The following is a 17,435-nucleotide window of genomic DNA, read 5'->3' as shown; positions in this document are numbered from 1 at the left end:
CAACTTCAAACTGTAGGTCCCTGCGGTGCTCATCCGCCTTAGCCTTTAACTTCTGATTTCTATCCTCAAGAGTCTCCCTTACCTCTTGGTGCATCTGCATATAGTCCTGGGCCAGCTGGTTGGCAGTCACATTTCCCTTTGGAAGGTATGCTATATCAAGGGCATGGTTTGGGGTCTTTGTGTATACTACCTCAAATGGTGATCTCCCGGTTCCCGAATGTACAGAGCCGTTGTAGGCGAACTCAGCTTGGGCTAGAACCACATCCCACATCCGGGGCTTATCCTTGCACTTGCTACGCAGTAAGTTTCCCAGAGTTCTATTGACCGCTTCTGTCTGTCCGTCTGTCTGAGGGTGGGCAGTGGTACTAAACTTCAGAGAAGTATCAAAAAGAGCCCACAAGGTCCGCCAGAAGTGACTCAGAAACTTTGTGTCACGATCTGAGACAATACTCTTTGGTACGCCATGTATCTGACGACCTCCTTGAAGAACAGTTTAGCAGTTGCCGATGCATCATTGGTTTTTCGGCATGGTATGAAGTGTGCCATTTTTGAGAATCGGTCAACAACCACAAAGATGGAATCCATGCCCCTCTGAGTTCTGGGTAACCCTAGGACAAAATCCATGGACAGATCCTCCCATATAGTTTCTGGTACAGGTAGTGGTAGTTGCAAACCAGCATTAGTGGGGTGTCCCTTGGCGGTCTGGCAGATATAGCATCGTTCTACTAGGTACGCCACATCTCTCCTCATTTTGGGCCAGAAATAACGGGAACTTACTGCTTCATAGGTCTTGTTTCGCCCAAAATGTCCCCCCAGGGATCCGCCATGCATATCGCGGATAACTTTTTCGCGGATGGAAGTGCAAGGTAAACAAAGTTGGTTACCCCTCATTAGATACTCATCCGTGATGTGATACGCTCCATCTCCATGCTGGGTTTTACATTTCTCCCAAATGCTACCGAAATCGGGATCCGCCAGGTACTCTCCTCTGATATGTTCGAAGCAGTCGGTTTCCAGATTGACGGTTTTTATTAGTGCAACCCTCCGACTCAAGGCGTCCGCCACTACGTTTTGTTTTCCCGCCTTATGGATAAGCTTATAGGGGAACTTATCTATGAAGGCGGACCATCGGGCATGCATGGAGCTTCGAAGTTGCTTCTGACTTCCTAGATACTTGAGGGCCTGATGGTCAGTGTAGAGAATGAATTCTTTCCCCACTAAGTAATGCTCCCATACTTTCAATGCCCTCACTATGGCATAAAATTCTTGATCATACGTTGCCCACTTTTGCCGTGCGTCACATAGCTTCTCACTGAAGTACGCAATGGGCCTTTTCTCTTGCATCAAAACACCACCAATCCCAATTCCACTGGCATCACACTCAACTTCAAACAGTTTATCAAAATCAGGATACGCCAGCACTGGCGCTGTACTCAGTTTTTCCTTGATCAAGGCGAAGCTCTCTTCTTGGGCGTCCGCCCACTCGAACCCCTTTCCTTTCTTCAAACATTCTGTCAATGGGGCCACTATGGAACTGAAGTTCTTAATGAATCTTCGATAAAATGTTGCTAGCCCATGAAAACTCCTGATGTCCCCCACATTCCTCGGAGTCGGCCATTCCCGGATGGCTCTCACCTTCTCTCCATCCACTTGGACACCGTCGCCACTAACCACGAATCCAAGGAAAACCAAACTTTCCATGACAAAGTCACACTTCTTGGTGTTGGCGAATAGCTGGTGTTTCCTTAACAGATCAAATACTGTCTGCAAATGCTTCTCATGATCCGCCAAGGTCTGGCTATGAATCAAAATATCATCAAAATACACAACTACGAACTTCCCAATCACCGGGCGAAGCACCTGATTCATTAGCCTCATAAAAGTACTAGGGGCATTGGTCATCCCAAATGGCATCACTAACCACTCATACAATCCATCCATAGTCTTGAAAGCAGTCTTCCATTCATCCCCAGCTCGAATACGTATCTGGTGATAACCGCTCCTGAGATCAATCTTGGAGAAGACTTTAGATTCGCCAAGCTGGTCCAGCATATCATCCAACCTTGGAATGGGGAATTTGTACTTGATGGTGATCTTGTTGATGGCCCTACTATCAACACACATCCGCCAAGACCCATCCTTCTTCGGCGTAAGTAAAGCTGGAACGGCGCAAGGACTCATACTCTCCCTAACGTATCCCATCTCGATGAGTTCCTCCACTTTCTGTCTCATGATGTCGTTCTCCTTCGGACTCATTCGATAGTGTGGGAGGCTTGGTAAGCTAGCCCCAGGCACCAGATCGATATGATGTTGGATGTCCCTCAAAGGTGGTAACCCACTGGGTAGCTCTTCCGGGAACAGATCTTGATACTCGCCAAGTAGGCGGGTCACTTCACTCGGCATTTCCCTTTCGTCCCTTTGGGCGGATTCGTGATTCGCCTTAACCATTACCACGTATACCATTTGGCTTTCTTCACATTCGCTGACAAACGATTTGTGTGTAGGACAGACTACCAAGGTAGACTTCTCGTCGGCCTTTGGCTCTCTCACCATTGGTGTAAGGACAAACTTCACCCCATTCTTCACAAATCTGTAAGTGTTCTCTCTTCCGGCGTGGGTGGCGTTGTTATCAAACTGCCAGGGTCGGCCCAACAATAGGTGGCATGCGTCCATATCGACCACATCACAACAGACTTCATCATGATAGTTACCAATCTCAATCGGTACCTTGCATCTCTGGGTCACCCTCAACTCGCCAACGTTCTTGATCCATCCCACCCTGTAGGGATCAGGGTGCGCCTCTACCAACAACCCGAACTTCTGAACGGCGCTACTACTCACAATGTTCTCCTGACTACCACTATCAATGATTACGTTGCATCGCCCTTTGTTCACAAGGCAACGAGTCCGGAATAGTTGATGCCTCTGATCGCCCTCTAGTCGGCTGGAGACTAATAAGCGTCTAACCACATGAATGGCATATCTCCCTTCATCCGCCTCATCATCATCCTCTCCCAAGGGTTCACAATATACTTCATCCCCTTCTTTATAGTCTTCTTCACATCTTTCCACCATGTTAGCACTCTTCCTCCTAGGACACTCGTTGGATCTATGGCCTGGTTCATTGCACCTGAAACATTTAAAAGGCGCGGGCCTCGCATATGGATTGTTGCTCTTAGGTGGTGTAGGCACCTCCTTGTATGGCCTAGTATCTCCAACAGATCCTCTTCCCACACTGTTAACCCTGACTCCACTGGCACTCGCCACTTGCTTGTCTTTATCATAAGACTTCACGTTATCCCTTCCGCCAGGCGTATACTCGATAGCGGCGGATCTCCGGGTTCGCCCGCTTAGTTGAGATTCAGCCTTCAGGGCCAAATTCCTAGCATCTTGCACTCGAACCACCATCTGTGTGCCAATACGATCCTGGATGTTGTATCTCAACCCTTCTAGGTACCTAGAGGTCTTTTGGCTTTCAGTTTCAGACAAGTTGGCCCTAGCCGATAGCCTTAAGAATTCTGAGGTATACTCATGGACACTTCGGGCACCTTGAGAGCATCCTCTGTAGGAGCTGTAGATATACTGCTCATAGTCCGGCGGTAAGAACCGCTCCCTTAACATCGCCTTCATTCGTAGCCAAGATCTAATCGGATCTCTGCCCCCTCTTCTTCTTTCTTCCCTCATCTGATCCCACCAAACTGATGCGCCACCCTTCAGGCGATACGCCACCAGCCTTACTTTCCTCTCATCAGGAATCCTAGCATATTCAAAGAAGCGCTCAACTTCCGATAACCAATCTAAGAACCCCTCTATATCCAGTTCACCACCAAAAGACGGTAAGTCTATTTTTAACTTAAAGTCATCATCCCTGTCAAAGTTTCCTAGATCTGGTTCTGCCCTAGCCATACCCACACGTCTGTTATCATTCGGGCCAACACCCCTCATATTTCTAAAGGCACCATTATCCCCAATATCCTCAAAATCATCACTATCGCTATCAACGTTATGCACAAGGACAAAGTCAGGCCTTCTTACCTCAGGATCCCTAGGACCCATTTGTGGACGTGGTTGTTCAATGGCTCCTTCCTTTCTCTGAGTTGATCCTCCTGCTGCGGATTGGATCAAGGACCGAACCTCCAGTTTGAAGTTTTCCAGGGAGGTGGTTAACTCCACGAACTTTTGATCGGTCTGTCTCTGCCGCTCATGGCTGGCCTGAATCTGTTCCGCGAGGTGCTCCCTTAGCTCCTCATACCTCCGGTCACTGGTTTCCATGGAATCTTGCGGTTGTCGGGGTTGAACCATTGCCAAAAGAAGTTTCGGGTCAGGAAACGATTGGCTCTGATACCAACTGATACGGATTGAAAGCGAGAAATGAAGGTTTTAGTCGTAAACCAACAAAGATGTTCTTCTCAAGCTTAACTTGAAGGAGTGAATCCCGATAACAAGGTATAAACCTTAATTCTCAAAGAGAAATGATATTTGATTGATAAAAGTTGTTCCATTCTTACAAAATGAGGGTATAAATACATCCCCTAATGACCGACGCTACCCCTATTAGGGTTACAAAAAGGCATAAGACAAAGGACAAAATGGATAGTCTGCTCAGACAAGGAGTACGTCGGCGCAGGTACGGACTGTCAGACTGTCTATTGGTCGACTTCCTGAGGAAGTAATCTTGGCGATCCGCCCATGCTCATATGTGGATACGCCTTCTGGCGTACTCCTAGATCCGCCTTACTCGCATGTCTTGGGATCCGCCCTTCCAGGTGCATCCTCTGTGAGCTTGATTCTTGAAGACCCGCTAGAGTCCGCGCGATCAGTGTGGCCAGTTCGGATGTCCGCATCACCATCCATCACTATCCAGAGAACATGTTGATAAGTCAGCTGGAGATCATTAGTTTCAGCTGCGTACTCTAATTCAAGCCGCATATACACATACAAATCTTAGACTCTATTAGTCATTGACTGAAAGAAAATTTTCTTTTTCATACAACTTTGAAACATAGTTATTAAAGGCACACAATGCACTTAGGCACAAGGAGAGCCTCAACGCATGGTGCGTGCTTGAGCAAAGGCGTGTTTACAAAAATAAAATTTATAAAACTATAAATGATGATATTTAAAAAATTATATGAAATGATAAATTCTAAAATAAAAATGCAATGGTTTATCATGATAATATTCATAATCATGAGTAAATTCTAAAGTACAATAAACTTGGTATTAAAGTTCAGTTAAAGTTCAATATTGACCTTACAAAACCAACCTATCAGATGACAAATCATTCAATTAGCAATTTATAACCAGCTAACATGATGATCACGATACCCAAAGAAGCTGCAGACAACAAATGAAAGCTTTCAAGAATATTTCTTTAAATATATTCCTTAATTTGAGACTTATATAATAATACTGATGTCTCTCAAAACACAATCTTCCACAATTACTTGGCATGTAAATTACTAACAAACTGAAACGTTGTTAGCTAGATTTAGGGCTCATTGCAAACACCCAAAAGAAAAAATTACAAAATTAAAATAACACTTGAACACCAAGAAAAAATTACAAAATTACCAAAAAAATAAAACATTGAACACCAAGAAGATAACTAAAATTAGACCCGGCAATTATCGTGTTTCGCGTTAAAGTCGTGTTATCTCATATTTATGTTCCATATGGTTTTATATGTTATAAATGCTAGAAAAATGATTTTCGTGTCAATCGTGTCGTGTCAGTCGGGTTGGCTCTGTAATCATGTCAGAAATTGCCACCTCTAACTAAAACTCTCTTTTAAGCAGACATAAGCTGATAAAAAAATAATTAGCATCCTACAGCTTTCTTCCTACATATATTAGCTAGAGTTAGTACTTTCAGAACTACTAACCATTTGTTCACCAAGCTTCACTAATTCTTCCTGAACTAATTGAGACTTTCCTTGAAGTCTGCATTTATATTTTAATACACCCTCAGAAGTCAAAAAGAGCATAATAGAGATGACAATGCTTAAGCTCAACCTTTCAACAACCAAACATCTATTGATTTATAAGGTTTTGATTATATCATACAAAAGGAGATAATGACCATTGCGAACAAATATAGCAATTACAAAAAGCATAACTTATTAATTTGGAACAACTTATTCAATAAAAGAAATGAGCGAATACTCGTAAAAAGTAAAGATGCAATAGGAGAAAAGATAAAGTACCCTTTGGGTAAATTTGGAAAGCATGTGTTTCATTCGGCTATGAATTTAACCAGCAACAGCTTCCACCAAAGATGACCTCCTAAGCTTGAAACTCAGACGAAATTGATAATAATTTCGTCCAATCTAAGTTTTCTTCCCATGATTCATACAGTCTCGGAAGCCTAGCTACCTATCAAGATTAAAATTATGAACTCAAATTTCAACATCCCACTTTTTTTTTTTTGCAAACGGACTCAATTATGAACAAAACAACACTTGTATACAATGAGAAAGTAGAGTTAAAGGTAAAACAAACCATAGGATCAGTGAAAGCATTGAGAGAAGATGGTCGATTAAGAATAAAAGCTCTTGAGTTCGATCTACCCTCAACCAAAACCTGAAATTCCAAATCTTAATGAGCCTCATTTTATGTGTGTTCTTCAATTCACGTAGAACATTTTTCAAAATAATTCAATGCATATAAAAGATAAAGAAGTGAAAAGATTGAGTTACCTAGTTTTGTACATCATCAAGTTGGCATAGTTTGGAAGAGCAGAAAAAGGGTTTTTGAGTGGAAAGAAACCTAACTAGAGTTTATTTAGTGCCGAACTTTAATCAATTTCTTTAATCTCAAAATCATTATCATTAGTAAAGTTGAAATCTCATGTAGTAGGAGTCAATTCAGGAGAAGCTTTCTTCACTTATTGTCTTTTATTCCTAGAACTGCTACAACATAAAACCTCTAAATTACATTAGGATGAAATATGCAAAACCTAGCCAGAAAAAAGAAAAAACACGAAATCTCAATCAAATTGAAGAGTTACCCCAAATTTTGTTGCCGCGTTTTGCAATAAACGGGAAGGAATCGTACATTTGCTGCTTACAATGGTTACAACTGAAAGCAGGAAACCCCTGACTCAGAAACCAAGACGATGGCTTCGTTTCCCTTTTTTCAAATTCAAACATAAAAACAGAAGAAACCACTCTCCGGTTCCGAAATAAGAAAGAGTTTCAGGGGTTCGAAAACTCAAGCAGTTGAGAAATTTGAAATGGTAGAGAGGTATTGTTTCTGCAAATGCAGTTGGGTTGAGTGAGAGTGGGTAGTTTAGGCCTAAAATGGAAGGAGTGGGGATTAATACACCTGCCAATTATCGTGTTCGTGTTAGTGTCGTGTTCGTGTCGTGTCATTTCGGGTTCGTGTCACAAAAGAGTAAACCCAAATCCAACCCAAAAACTTTCATGTCAAAGTCGTGTTAACCTGTTCGGGTTAGTGTCGATTTCGTGTCGTGTTTTCGGGTTACATGTAATTTTATTATGTATGTATATTAATAATAACTCTTAAAAATATAAAAAGATATGGTACTGTTTTTAAACGTTTTATATCATTTTTAGATTAGTATGTTAACAATAATTATTGAAAAGTTCGATAATATCATGTTAGAGGGTCATGTAATGTGTTTATAACAATTTAGAAAATTCAAATCAATATTTGCAATTAATAATTATAATTTTATTATCTTTATTAATAAAGTGACATAAAATAAAAACACGAGAGAATATAACAATAATTTTCAATATCCGTGTCAGTTTCGTGTTTTCGGGTTGACACGAAAATTAACGTGTCATTTCGTGTCGTGTCATAAAACCCTAAACACTAACACTAAAAAAGCATGTCGTGTTCGTGTCGTGTCATCGGGTCGTGTGTCGCTTTGCCGGGTCTAAGGATTAACACGTACACTGTATTAGGCCTGTTATTTATATCTTAATTTCAATAGCAATCAATTCAATTCAATTCAGCGTAAGGAAAAATTTATTCTTTTATAAATAGGCCAGTGGAGGAAATAACACAGCAGCATCTGCACCACGGGTTTATCAGGACCCTATGCAGCATGTAAAATGCATTATGGATTTATTTCTAGCAGCGGTACTTCCGGTTTTATTTCGGTTCGAAGGTTTACTTAGGTTCATTTTGAGTTTAATATTATCGACTCAAAATTAGTATAGTTGAACCAGTTCAACTAGTTGGTACGGTCCGATTTTAAAATATTAATGCTCATGTGTTAAAACATTTTTTTTTGGTAGGACAAGGAAAAAAAAAAAAAAAAAAACAAAACGAAAGCCTAACCCGGGATCAGCCTAGGGTGGCTGACCCCAACCCTATCCTCAAGCAGAAGGGACAAAATAGAAGAAGGAGGAATAGAAAGGGTAGAAACACCTAACATCCCCCCATGCCCAGCCGCAGCCAAGCAATCCGCCACACGGTTTTGCTCCCTAAAAATATGGGAGAACCTAATAACCTCAAAAGCAGGACGAAGCCTCAAAATGGCTTTGATAAGGTTCTGGCAAGAGAGATAAGAAACTTGGGAAGCAGAAATCCTATTGATAGCCTCCAAATTGTCAGATTCCACCACCAGCTTTTTAATTCCCATGCGAATGGCAAGCTTAATACCTGACAGAATCCCCCAGAGCTCTGCAGAAAAGGCCGAGCCCAATCCCAAGTTATGGGTAAACCCAGCCAGCCAAGCTCCACCAGCATCCCGAAGAACTCCTCCAGCAGCAATTCTGCCATTGCTAAGGCAGGAGCCATCCGTATTCAACTTCACTACCCCTTCAATAGGCTTACTCCAACCAACCAAGTGGACCACCTTAGCCGGGGAGGGATTACCCAGGGGCTCCCCTTTAGAACTTTGCAAAATAACCGAAAGTTTTTTGGAAAAGAAGTTTAATAAATCAGGAATAAAGGTAGTTTTCTTAGCAAATAACTCATCATTCCTCCATTTCCAAATATGGTGACAGATAAGAGCAAAGAAAATATCGCCGTGCTCCATATTGGCCAATAACTTCCCCTTAGCGCCCTCAGAGAACCAGTCAATTGCAGAATGAGCCATGAAGGGAGGAAGGGTATGGGCAGGAAGAACCCCCTCCCAAATCTTCTGACTATTAGGGCAATCCCTCAGAGCATGGCAAAGTGTCTCCATATGACCCCTGCATCTACTACAGGTTCCTGATTCAGTCAAGTGCCTCCTCTGCCTATCCACATTGGTGAGCAGCCTGTCTTTAACTCCTAACCACAAAAAACTCCTAATTCGATAAGGGATTTTAATGGCCCAAATAGTCTTCCAAATCTCCAAAGGAGGATACTCCCTACTAGAGGAAAAGGCTTCATAGGCCGATTTACAAGAATAGATGCCATTATTAGACAACGCCCAACAATGTTTGTCTTTATCCTCCTCGAGGTTGTTGACCTTAACTCCTCTAATTTTCAGGAGGGTTTCCAGACTAAGGAAAGAGTCAAACTTAGACCAGATCCAATCACCCTCCGAATCCACCACATCAGCAACCTTCCAGTGACGGATATTACTAGGCGGAGGGGATCTACACACATCAATAAGGGGTTTATCACCAATCCAGGTGTCCTCCCAGAAGCTAATGGATCTACCATTGCCCACCTCCAGCCCAATCCCCGTACAGAACTCAGCAAAAACTTCACTAAGCCCTTTCCAGAGGAAGGAGCAGCTGACAACCCTCTCCTTCGGACCACCGAAGATTTTGTCTTTCCGATATTTGCCGTACAGAAGACGGACCCAAAGAGAGGAAGGGAATTGCCACATCCTCCAAAGGAGCTTCATTAAGAGGACTTTATTATTATCCTTCGCATGCCTTATACCAAGCCCCCCTGTTTTTAGGCTGGCAGGCCTCTTTCCAAGGAACCAGGTGGACCTTTTTTCCCTCACCTGACTCTCCCCACAAGAACCGCCGGTTAATCTTATCAAGGTCGTTAAGAATCGGCTCAGGAAGTTTACAGGCTTGCATGATGTGGTTAGGGGCTGCGCAGTTGATAGATTGGATAAGGGTAAGGCGACCAGCAAGGGAAAGAGAATTAGATTTCTAGCTAGCGCACAAACCGTTAGTTTTATCCAAAATGTCTTTAAAAGAGGCTTTAGAGACCCTCTCACTATGAAGAGGAACCCCGAGATACTTACCCAAAGATTGGGTCAGGGGGATGCCAGAGACTTCACTAAGTCTTCTGCACAAGCCGTTATCCATGTTATTAGAACGGGACTTTTGAATGTTAATCTTCTGGCCAGAGGCTTCACAAAAGCACTTGAGGATATCCATCACAATCTTAATTTGCTCCACACTCCCCTCCACAAAAAGCATCACATCATCAGCAAAGAACAAATGAGTAATAGGAGGGCAATGTCTATTGATGGAGACAGGGTGGAGACTCCCCTTGTTAACTGCTTCTTGAATCAGGTGAGAGAGTCTTTCCATGGCAATGACAAACAGGAAAGGGCTCATAGGATCCCCTTGTCGAATACCCCTGGAGGGAGAGAACTCTTCAGACATGTCCCCATTAATCATAACCTGGAAAACAGGGGAGGAGATACACTTCTCAATCAAATTCCTCCAGCTCTCCGGGATACCAGCTTTGGCTAAACTATCCAGAAGAAAGTTCCAGTTAAGCCTATCGTAGGCTTTCTCCAGATCTAGTTTAAGAGCCACAATCCCTCTCTTCCCTTTCTTAATCTTCATAGAATGGACAACCTCCTGGGCAATCACAACGTTATCCATCATTTGTCTGCCAGGAACAAAGCTCCCTTGGTTCTGGCTGATAATGTCTGGTAGGATCATCCGGATCCGGTTCGCCACAATCTTGGTAATAGCTTTATACAAAACATTACAGAGGCTGATAGGTCTCATCTGAAGGAAGGAGGAGGGCTTATCAACCTTAGGAATCAGAACAAGGAGGGTTTTATTAACCAACCTAATATCATTAGAACCAGCAAAAATTCCTAACACAAAACTGTAAATCCCCTCTTTTACAGTATCCCAGTGCTTATGAAAGAAACTAGCAGGGATGCCATCAATCCCAGGAGCCTTAGTGGAACCAATACTGGCAAAGGCCAAATCAATTTCCTTGAGATCAATTGGATGGAAAGCTTCCCTAATAGCATCCTCCCCTAACTGAAGAAAGGACGTCTCAGAGAAGGCACTCTCCAAGAACACCTCTTCTTCTCTGAACAGATCTTGGTAAAAGTCAAGAGCAAGGCGCCGAATGTCCTCCTCCTCAAAAACCCAACTACCATTAGTATCCTTGATAGCATCGATCCTATTCCTCTGTCTTCTAATGATAGTGGAGAGGTGGAAGAATCTGGTATTCCGGTCCCCGTCTTTAATCCAAGCCTTCCTTGATTTCTGGAACCAAAGAAGCTCTTCCTGTCTAAGCATAGCCTCCAACTCGTTTTGGAGAGATCTAAGTTGACCACTCAAGCTATGGTCGAAACGGGCCTCCAAGCAACGCTGAATGCCCTCCATTCTTCTTAAAAGCTTGTTTTTCCTTCTGATAATGTGGCCAAAGGTGTTTTTATTCCACCCAGCCACATTCCTCCTGAACTCCTCAGCAGCAAGAAGGACATCCGAGTGAGGTTGCCAATTATCTTTAACGAACTTCTTAAACTCAGGGTGAGAGTCCCAAGCCACGAGGTACCTAAAAGGTCTGTTACCTTTAAGCCGATTCCCTTTAACCATCCTAATGAGGATGGGGCAATGGTCAGAGTGGCGAAAAGGGAGATTAAGCACACTAACCTCAGGAAACCTACAGATAGCCGCAACATTGGCGTACACCTTATCCAGCCGGACAAACACACTATTTCTTTTCCAAGTAAACTTATGACCGGCAGCTCCCAGGTCCGAAAGACCACAAAGATCCATATTTTGCTTGTGATTCAGGCACCGGTTAATATAATGATTTCCCCCTCCTCTCCGATCGCTCAAAAGGGCAATGTCATTAAAGTCCCCAGCCACCAACCACGCCTCCACCATAATAGAGCTAACAGAATGAAGAATCTCCCACAGTCTTTTCCGATTAGATAAAACAGGATCGGCATAAACAAAGGTAACAAAGAAAGGTCTATTCACAGGGAAGCAAACCTTACAATGGATGAATTGTCTGTCCAATGTAATAATATCAATCATGATTCGACCTGGCTTCCAAAAAAGCCAAATCCCCCCAGCCCGGCCAGTAGCCTCCGATCTGACACAATTCCAACTCTTAAACTTTCTAACCACCTCATCTGCTTTAGGACCACTGACTTTGGTTTCTAGAAGAACAAAGCAAGAGGGGTTAAATTGTCTAATGAGATCAATAACATGAATGCGGGTTGCCTTGCTCGCCGCACCTCTAACATTCCAAACAAAGAAATCCATCAGAAAGGAAAGCAACCGACACAAGCCCATACCCTAATTCAGGTACTTATTCGGGGCTCCGGAGAGCCTAGCAGAAGAACCAGAAGGCCCCCTTTTGTCCCAAGAATCAACCCTACTAGGGAACTTCCTAGATTTAGCTTTAGGTTTGGGTTTCTTCATATTCATCTTAATCACACCTATAGTATTACCAATAGGGACCTCCGTAGGAGGAGTCAGACTACTACCCTCTTTAAACAACCCCTTCCCTTTTGAAAGAAGAGACTGGCCTCCACTTTCATCCTCAGCATTGGGAACAAAGAGGGGATTAGAAGCCTTACCCAGACTAGAAGCAGGCTCAGTAGATTCCAGACCTGGCATACTTAAATCAATTCGCTCATCAGAAGGATCCGAGCCTTGTTCTTCCTCCATGGCCAGAGCACCAAACCTAGACCCCGAACCAGAAGCTGACACCACACCAATCTCACTCCCCTTTTTGGTATCCGGTGGCTTGACCTTGATCTCAGGAACAATCTGGAGAGCAGTCATCTTCTGACTGATATCTGGAGACTGACTGGAACTAGCATTAGCACGTGGCTTCCTTCTCCCATTCCTCTTGGCCAGCATCCAAGGGCCAAAACTCCTTTCTTCCCCCAGGTTCTTCTCAACGCTACCCATATTAGGTTGCACTAACTCTTCCCCCACCATCCTTTTCCTAGGGCACCCCTCAAAGGTATGGCCATAAATACCGCATTCATAGCATATATTGTGTATACCTTCATACTCAATATGAAAAACCTTATTCTGAACACAGAATTGAGATAGAAGAGGCTTAGCGAGGTCAATATCTATACAGACCCTGGCAAATTTGCCCCTAACTGCCCCAATAGTAGTCTTATCAACATGGTGCACCTTTCCAACCAGGCTACCGATCTTGTTCAAGAATCTCTCACTATAATATTCCAGCGGAAGGCCTGGGAATCTGACCCAAGTAAGGATCCGATTCACCGAGCAATCATGGGGATCGAAGTTAGGGACCCAAGGTCTCAGAGCCAACATATGATTGGAGATAATATAGGGACCCCCATTAACAACAGCATTAAAATCCTCCGCCTTTGTAAATTTGATGACATAATAATCATTCTCAAGATCTGTGATGGTCACTTTCCCAACCTTAGCCCATTGGGCTTGGATTCTCTAGGCAAAGTAATTAAAACTGATCCTTTTTCCCAGAACAGTGACAATTAGAGCCAGTTTCCACTGTGACCTGAGAACACGCTTGTCCTCCGAGGAGAGACGAATTCTAGGACACAACGGGTTCTCTGGCTCTCCATCCTCCACATCAGAGTCGGAAAGGAAGTCATCAGAATTCTCCTCCAAAGTGTCTTCATCCATCAAGGGGTCCTCCTCAACCACCCCTAACACCTTATCCCTCCAGGAGGTGGATCCCCCATTCTTCAGAGGAGCTAGGGTTTGTTGGCCAACAGAACCCGAGATAGGAACTGTCGAGGAGAAATCTTTCTGAGCAGAATGCTCAGCAAGTAAAACCGCCAATGCGTGAATGTCCTGTGAGGATAGAGTGGCCGGAGCCGTCGACATGGAAGGATCCGCCGGATGCAAACCAGACCCAGGCGCCACAGGACCCGGCGCACAGGGCTCCACCGCACCGACGCCAACCCGCTGGGTATCCAGATCAGACCCAAGCTGCCGATCCGGCACACCCGCAACCAAAACCGGATCCCCGCCTGAAACTACCAGAACCCTAGCCCTAACCCGCTCAGCCTCTCCCTCGACGCCGCCCCCAATGCCCAAACCCTCACCGAACCAGCTCCCGTCCACCGGCCGAGACCGATCAGTCGATCGATCCCGCCTCCTCTCTCCACTCCGATGGCGGTAGCGGGCAAGCCCAACCGCCACCCGTCGCTGCCCTCAACCCCCAGCCCAGGATCGGCAGAAACCATCTGCCCCGCCGTCCGAACACCATCCTCACCAGCCGACTCCCCCGCCACACATCCCTTCCCTGCCGCCAGACCACTCGCTCGTTCCCGTTCTCTCCCTTTCGCCATCCCTTGATTTGCACTCTTACCACCTACACAGGCCGAACGCACCACCCTTCGCCTGCTTACAACGCCCTAAAACCCCAAGATCGCCAGTCAAACGCCCTCGCCAGCCAATCGGAAGAGAAGGAAAACGCGAAAGTTGGACCCTGAGAAATAAATCCCTAGATCGCCAGCCAATCGCCTACCCCCACCTCAGCAAAAGTTGGACCCTAGTTGTATTTCGTTAACTATTTCATGTGTTAAAACATTAATGTGCAGATAATTGTAAATTTGAAGTGACATGTTGTAAAACATTAATGTGCATATAATTATAAATCTAGTTTAAAAATTGAATAGAAATACAACTGACAAATTCAATCATATTTAATTATATTTTTTTTATATTTATATTGGTAAATAATTCATATTTTTATATCATTGGATATAAATATGTACGTCTACTTACATATTGAATAAATTTTAAATGATTATATTTAATTTGTAAATATATATTTGAATAATTTTTAAATAATAATATTTAATTTATTTATAAATTATCAAATTCATATGCATTCCGTTAAAGGTTAGTCTATAATAAATGCGAAACACGAAAATATTATTTCCCATATCAAAAAATTTGTTTAAATCTATCATTGAATTGAACTTAAAAAAAATACGATGAAAAGATACATGAATTTCAATTAAAATCAAACAAACTCTACCTATAAATCCGAGATCGAGTATATAGTAAAATCATACTTAGAAATAAGGAAACTTTATAATAGTCCATTTATTCATAACCGAATCATATATAAATACACATTATAAGAGAACATGCAAGAATCTTTAATTATAATTAACTATTGATCTTCATGTCGCACGAAAAGGAACGGTATAATCTGAAAAATACCAAAATAAAAATAGATATTGTATATGTTTTGTGTGAACTTACATCCACGTTTCATAACTTCGACTTCCGAAGTTACATACTTGTAGGTGCAATCATCATGTTTTAAGACTACACAATAATCTTTAGATGGAGAAATTTTCGGTCCCTCATTCTTTACAAATTTACGATAATGAGTTGTTAAGGCAGAAATTTGATCTTCACAACGAGCTGAAACAGTTTGATCATTCAAAATGAGGGCTCCCACCATTAATAATGTTGCTATAACCATCCAAGTTGGAGTCTTTGTGTTTTCCATTTTTCTAAATCTCACTTGTTGTTTTTTGGTATCTAAATGGGTGATTGAGATGTCTGAATTCATGACAATGATATGCATTTATATGGATGATTGAGATGTCTGAGTTCATGATAATGATATGCATTTATATCGAGAGGGAAGCATCACTTTTCTTTTGTAATTGGTAATAATGTCCTGAATAAAAATGTCAAATGGAAAAACTAAGATTATATAAAATTCTAAGAGAATCCCTTACAAATCTATTTATCCCTGAAATAATCTACTTATCTCTGCAAATCTATGTTGAGTTCATGGCAAAGGAGCCGTCACTTTTTTTCCGTAATTGGTAGTAATCCCAGAATTAAAATTCCAAATGGCAAAACTAGGGAGTATGATCAATGCGTTTTTTTTAAGTAAATAACACTGTATTAATATAATTATACACCAGCAAGCACAAACTTTAAAAATGACGTCAGATTTAGATATTAGTACTTGCGCTACATTTGTGCAATGCACGAAGTGTATACTATACTTAAATTAATAACAAAAATACATTAATTTGGAATATATCTAATTTTACCCTAACAATTCAATATACCTTATTAAATATTTTTTAATATTATGTATCATTAGTTTTTTTTTTATCCTTATTGTAAAATGAGAATTTTCAATTCAAATATTCAATATTCTAATTTAATATATTTATTATTTTTCTATACATATATATTATATGTTGTAATTTTATTGAATTCCTATGAGTTAAATATCAATATAGTTAATTATTTTAATTTAATATAAGATATACTATTTAATTAAAAAATCATTTTTAGTAAAATTTCAGTTTTTATATTAGATATACCAAATTTTTTATTTCCATATATACCTGTTACTAACTATATTATTAATGTTTTTTTCTTTTAAAACCCTCCACTTAATTCTCCATAAACTTTATCTTTTTAAATCTCAAATCTTCAATAACTTAAATTTTAGAAATAGTAGAGATATTAGTTTGAGACCGTGCAATACATTTTTTTTTTAAGTTTTAATAAATATTTGATTTATTTTACAGTATAATGTTAATATTTTATTCTATTGTTTTTATGGAATATATTTATTCTATTAAAACAATATTCTACATATAATATGAAACAATAATAAAATATATTTACAATTCAATTAGTATTAATACCAACGTTTTAAAACAACATCTTAAATACTTTTTTTGTTTGTCTTATTTTGCTCATTATAAAAATATTAATCTTATTTATTTGTAATCTTTAAAATTATCACATTGCTTTAATCGCCTAAAAGAACTACCATGACTAAAAACTAAACAAAGAAGATATAAACCAATTTATACAGATGAAGTAATGTTTTTTTTTAATTAAGAAATTGAAGAATGAATAGGCACATGGGGCGAATCTCTGCGAACTTATCCCTTCCCTCAAACGAGCAATCCAACTAACAGTCTTCTGGCCATCGTATTACCTCCTGCGAGATAGCTCCCAATCTATCTTCGCTTCAAGCCCAAAAATAGAAAAATAAACAAACTTATGACAATTTAGTATTGGAATTGTAATAGATGATTCTATGGGAAAAATATTAATCCCCATCCTGAAAATGATAAAATATCCTAACAATAAAAAGTAAAAAGAAGGGTGAAATTTAAATATAACTAAAACTATACAAACAAAGTTATTAATATTATAAAAAATTTCAAAATTTAGTATTTAATTAGATTTTTTTCTTTTTTGGACTCGAAATCGGAAATCTTATTAATCAGAAGGATTTGCTTCCTTCAAAATGACGTTTGTCAGCCAATTCAGCATTACAGTGGAAACA

At 41.1% G+C, this 17,435-nt stretch overlaps 1 long non-coding RNA gene across 4 annotated transcripts; it reads right to left on the bottom strand.

The window, feature by feature from the left end:
- Nucleotides 1-4,522: 4,522 nt before the first annotated feature.
- On the bottom strand, nucleotides 4,523-7,264 carry LOC136219484 (uncharacterized). 4 transcript variants are annotated; one of them, XR_010684188.1, is made up of 5 exons: nucleotides 7,009-7,264; nucleotides 6,698-6,910; nucleotides 6,501-6,581; nucleotides 6,206-6,374; nucleotides 4,523-4,856 (listed from the first exon to the last, which is right to left on the bottom strand). It is a non-coding gene; the product is annotated as an uncharacterized lncRNA (long non-coding RNA). The 4 variants fall into 4 exon arrangements; XR_010684199.1 differs by having other exon boundaries at nucleotides 6,698-6,907; XR_010684186.1 differs by having other exon boundaries at nucleotides 6,698-7,264.
- Nucleotides 7,265-17,435: the final 10,171 nt, after the last annotated feature.

This window comes from Euphorbia lathyris, chromosome 1 (assembly GCF_963576675.1).
Source record: "Euphorbia lathyris chromosome 1, ddEupLath1.1, whole genome shotgun sequence".
Lineage (NCBI taxonomy): Eukaryota > Viridiplantae > Streptophyta > Magnoliopsida > Malpighiales > Euphorbiaceae > Euphorbia > Euphorbia lathyris.
The sequence above is the reverse complement of the archived record's forward strand: the minus strand, read 5'-3'. Positions and strand labels throughout refer to the sequence as shown.